This window comes from Macaca fascicularis, chromosome 13, assembly GCF_037993035.2.
Source record: "Macaca fascicularis isolate 582-1 chromosome 13, T2T-MFA8v1.1".
NCBI lineage: Eukaryota > Metazoa > Chordata > Mammalia > Primates > Cercopithecidae > Macaca > Macaca fascicularis.
Window position 1 is genome coordinate 117,303,311 of NC_088387.1, and position 6,000 is coordinate 117,309,310.

Below are 6,000 nucleotides of genomic sequence, written 5' to 3' on the forward strand. Positions count from 1 at the left end.
GTATTATTTTATTTTGACAATTATTAAGCAACCACTAACTCACTGACCTCTCTGTTATCCTCAGATAGTAAAGATCTAAAGTTTATCTGTACTTTAATCTGAATGATCTGAAATCCCAGGATGCTAATTTTTTAAAACAGATGATATATAAAAATACACTTCTCTTTTATTTAGGAAAAATAAAGGCATAAAACAACCCGAGACATCATGTGGCAGGGAAGGGGCCTGACAGTTCCCTGACGTGTGGGTTGTGATGTCCATTTGTCAAGTCCACCTTTCATTCAATAGGAAAACAAGAATCGCAATTCTTTGATATCTGTACACCCAAACATGTGTGATTGACTTCTATGAGTGTGCAAGACCTAAATTATATTAATTATACTACTTATATTAATCTTGCTTCTTCAAAATTGCTATTGATTAATAAACCACCTAGTTGCACTTCTAATTTTCTAACCAATCTCCCTGTAAATTAAACACAGAATACACACATACACACACACACACACACACACACACACATTTTTTCGAGAACCAAGAAACCACTGATTAGTAGTATGAACACTTTAATAGAGTGCTGCTTTGAAAAATTTAAATCAAACTAAAAACCATTCTTATTAAAATAAATTCTGCAAGCCACTTTAAGCTGTGGAAATTTAAGGTTGTCAATATATTGAATCCTAATTAAGCATTAGAAGTACAAGTATATTGGCAAAACATTACACATGTAAAACTAATCTCTTGGGTTTTACATTGATGACCAAGAACAAATATGGTCCTTGAAATGTGCTACTAAAACCACAGAGTGTCTGTTTTTATGAATTCAAATTGCTTCGTATCATTGTTAGAGGAAGTGACTTAGACTCATGCCCCTTTGACATTTGCAAGGCCCATGACCGGACAGAAATCAGCAAGAGCTCCTTGTTCCTCAAACCCTCACGGTTTCATCACCAACTCCTCAGATCATTTTGAAGACAGTGCTCACTGAAAACAGCCAAGAGGGGCCAGAGGGGAGAAGATGCGTGTCATTATAAAAAGAGAAGAACGGGAGAATAAGTGAATCAAATATGCTCTTGAAGATGGTAAATAATCCACTCACAGCCAGTTTCTCTGAACTTCTTCAGGTAGTATGTGGAAAATACTACAGTGTGCACTGATCAATCTCTTGTCTAGAATATTTTTTTTCAGTAACATTTGTGATGGTTTACACAGGAATCTAATTATAAAGAGACACCTCAATAGTTTAATGATAAACTGTACATTATTTAAAAAAACAAGTGTTGAAAATAAAAATCTCAAAAATCCTGCCAAAATTAAACATTTGGTTTAGCAAAATATTGACTACATGTGATCATCATATACAGATTTAGCCATCATGTCCTATGTTGCTAAATCTTCTCTCAGTTTTCAAGCTGATTTTAAAAAAAAGATTGAAATAGTAGTTTGTTGTAATAATAAATAGATTGATAAAAGTAATTGTGTTTGTGCTACACTACTGTTGTCTTCTCTTTTATTGTTAAGTTCTGGTTGTTTTTAAAATGCAGTGTGCTGTCATGCAATTAGAAAACACATTCATACATGAGTAAAATATTTTTAAATTATTATTGCCATTTTAAACATCTGACACTAGTGTTGGTTTGGACTGCTATAAAAAAAAAAGTGCCATAGTCTGGGTGGCTTAAACAATGCACATATATTTCTCACAATTCTGGAGACCTGGAAGTCTAAGACTAAATCACCTGACGATTCACCATCTGGTGAGGGCCCACTTCCTGGTTCACAGGCAGCTGACTTCTCCTTGTATCCTTACATGGCAGAAAGGGGTCAAAAAAGTCCTCTGGGGTCTCTTTTATAAGGGCCCTAATACCATCTATTAGGGTTCCACCCTTATGACCTAACCATCTCCCGAACGCTCCACCTTCTAGTGCCATCACACTGGGGGTTAGGATTTCAACATATGAATAAGGCGGGTGAGCATGAACATTTATTGCAATGCCATGGACAACTTTATTATGTAAACAAAATATATGGATGTTATTTTGCTACACACAACTTAATTTGACTCAAAACACTTAGTATGTTCTATATTGTCAACTACTCTACTTGAATGGTGAAAGAGAATGACATTCTTCAAAATAGTAACACTTTAACTCACTTCAAAGAAAAACTATTTAGTTTAAAATTTGTTCTAAAAAGTTAAGAAACAAAAAAAGGTAGTCTTATGTTGATATCATTTGTAGTATGGCAGAATTTCTAACCAAAGGATTATTTAAGGCCGTGAAAATAGTCAAAGTTAGAAAACAATTTTTTTTTTTTTTAATGGAGGGAGTTTCTTTGGTGTTTCTAAGTCAGAATATAGCTTTTCGGCTTAAATAATAGTGTTTTTGCCGGGTCCAGTGGCTCTTGCCTGTAATCTCAGCACTTTGGTAGTCCAAGGCAGGTGGATTGCTTGAGTGAAGAAGTTCAAAATCAGCCTGGGAAACATTGACTAAAAAAAAAAAAATAACTGGGCTTGGTAGCATGTGCCTGTGGTCCCAGCTACTTGGGAGGCTGAGGTAGGAGGATGTACTTGAGCACTGGAGGTCAAAGCTTCAGTGAGCCATGATTTTGCCCTGCACTCCAATCTGAACAACAGAGCAAGACACTGTCTCAGAAAATATGGGGGGTTTCCAAAAGTAAAGATATTAAGCATTAATTTTTTCTGATTTGGGCAACGATGGAATGGCATCGCTTTAGGAGAGGATGTCAGTGGGCAGTCGTATCCAGGCTGGCTGGTGGCAAGCAAGGGAATGGACCAGGAAAACCATGACAAGGAGGTTCACTTCTAGGCTTGCAGCAGATTTTAAGAATCAAAGCACAAAGTTTGCAAATTTGCATGGGTCATGAAGTATGTATGAAGAGCAGGCAGAATAGAGGAATTGCAGACAAATAAAGAAGTAAAGACCCTACAGAAAGCACCACTCACAGATTTACAGCAAGAGAAGTAAATCTCTAGTACTCTCCCTATGCCAAGTCATGACAGAGACAATCTATGATTTTCTGGCCACACCTTTTGTATTCATTGTCCAGTAGTATCAACATCCCCAGGGTTTCCTGATAAATCAGGCAGTTTCAGACGTCTTTGCCATTGTACATTTTCCTTGTGTTACATGTGCATTCCTCCATCCTCCGTGTAGCCAGAGCATCCATTCAACAGTCTGGATGGGAACTCTCAAAGCCTAGGGGCTATTTAAAGGCTTGTCTAAGTAACTGAGTCCTCAGTCATGCTCTCCATCCAAAATTTTACATGAAAAATTGCAAGATTATAATTGACACACACTATGTCTACAACACATATAACATGGCTTGGCTGTTTGCCCCCACCCAAATCTCACCTTGAATTGTCATAATCTAATCCTCACATGCTGTAGGAGGTAACTGGTGGAAGGTAATTGGATCGTGGGGGTGGGTCTTTCCCATGCTGTTCTCATCATGCTGAATAAGTCTCACGAGATCCCGTGGGTTTATAAAGGAGAGATCCCCTGCACATGCTCTCTTGCCTGCCGCCATGTAAGATGTGACTTACTCCTCCTTGCCTTCCACCACAATTGTGAGGTCTCCCCAGTCATGTGGAACTGTGAGTCAATCAAACCTCTTTCCTTTATAATTACCCAGTCTCAGTTATATCTTTATTAACAGCAGGCGAACAGACGAATACAATACACGTTATGTCAATTTCATTATCTAATAGGTTTATAAGTCTTAATTTCTAAATATTTCATTATATTCATAACCAATTCAGATGCTGTATCTCCTTAGTTTCATACTTGCTTAGCCAATTTTCCATAGTGATTGCTGAGAAAGCACAGCCGACAATAACTAATATCTCAAAAGCAAAATTATACAATTCCTTTCAAACTTAAAGCAAAACAAATAATTGTATATAGATATGTAGATATGGATTCACTGAGTGCATTTTATAAAATCTGTGTGTTGGGTGTGGAGAGTGGTCTACACAGAGGCCCTGAGGATTTGTAAACAGCCCTGCTCCCCTTGGGAACCTGGTTAACAACTCATCGTTGGACACTGTTTAAGTGTCAACTCTTCTGAAAAGCTTTCCCTAATCCCCTCAGATGGTGACTCTTTTCACTCGATTTCTCCCATATCTGCCACATTCTGCTGTAATTATTACACTGTGCTTCCCCTCCCAGATTATGGCTTCTTGGCATTTGTATCTACATTTTATCCTTTCTTTTATTCCCAGAACCTGTCCAAGATCCTAAAAAACGTATAGAGCTTAGTAAATATTTGTTGAATTGAATTAAATTTAGACAGAACTACCAACACCAAAACAAGAATTAAAAAAACTAAAAGGAAAGACAAGACAGCATTTCAATACTTAAAAAATTTATCAACAAGACCAAAGCATAGATGGAAGGTTTGTTTCTTAGCCAGAGAACTTTTGCCATCTTTTTTTCTTAGCTAGAGGAATTTTGCCAAGTGCCTAAGTTTAAAAAAAAAAAAATCAATGAGCTCTTATCACTTAACCAACTGGTATTGAGAAGTTACTCTTTATAATGGCCTATCCTCTCTAGTGAGGACAGAGGAACAAGTAAAATATCCTCAGAAAGTTTATAGCCAGTAGTGAAAATCTAATGAAAATATAAACCTTAATATTTGACAAATAGTACAGTAATGAAATATTCACAACAGTTTGGGAGAAGAGTTTCTAGGAAAAGGCTCAAGGTAACTTAAGGCAAGTAAGATTTGCATCGTGTATTGAAGAATAAACAGAACTCCACTGGCTTGGAACAGAGACAGACAAGGCAGAAAAATACATAAGCAAAGGTAGAATGAAGTGGGAATTTCCAAATAGTCTCACATGGCTGAAAGGAAGTAGAGCTAGCTACCACAGGAAACGGAAGCATATGCATGGTTGGCCCCCAGTGATAGGGTCTTGCTAAACTTGTATTTCGTTCTATAGCAAACCATCAAATGTCTCATTTTTGCATACAGATACACGTGTACTTGTAGGAGTACTTACAAAGATGTAGCTCTCAAATGGGAACATAAACAGTAACTTATCTAATAGACACATAAATATGGGTGGTTAAAGAGGGTGAATTCTGAAGCCAGTTCATTTGAATTCAAATTCCAACTCTTCCCCTTAATAAATGAATAATCTTGGACATGTTACTTAATCGTTTTATGCCTCGGTTTACTGATATGAATGAATGGGATGATACTAATGACCTCAGTGAAATGTTGTGTTGAATCATGTAAAATCCCTGGAAGAGTACCTGGCAAAAATTTTCAATCAGTTGTATTCATTGTCTTTCCATAAAGCATGTGAGCAGCTCAGAGCAGGAATGGTTCCTTGCACTCACGTTTCCATCTCTCAAACAAACAAGCAGTTTTAGACTCCCCTGTACTCCTGGGTTGTGCATCTAAAGATTCAGCCAATCACAGATGAAAAATGTTCTGAAAAAAAAGGATGGTTGCATCAACACTGAACATGTTTAGAGTGTTTTTATCTCATTATTCCTTAAACAATACAGTGTAACAACTATTTACATAGCACTTATGCTGTATTTATCATAGTGTAATCTAGAGATGACTTAAAATATAGTAGAGGATATGCATAGATTGTGTAGAAATACTGTGTTATTTTATATCAGGGACTTGAACATCTGCTGATTTTAGCATCCACTGGGGTCATGCAACCAATCCTTCGCTGATAGTAAAGGAAGATTGTATAGGAATTTAGCCAATATATGTTAAGAATCTGATAGAGGAAAATACTAAAAATGTCTAGATAAACTTACTTTTTGGGGGAATTAATCTGTCCACTTCCTGCATCTTAAATCTTTTTATTAAAGCTGTGCAAAACCATTTTGCATTCCATGTGATGGCAGGTCTCCCCTGGCTCTGCATTTGGCCACTCTCTAGTTCCTCAGTTTGTAATGTTTGAGGTAATTCACTATTTCCCTGAGACCTAATCGTTTATTCTGCTAAGTTCTG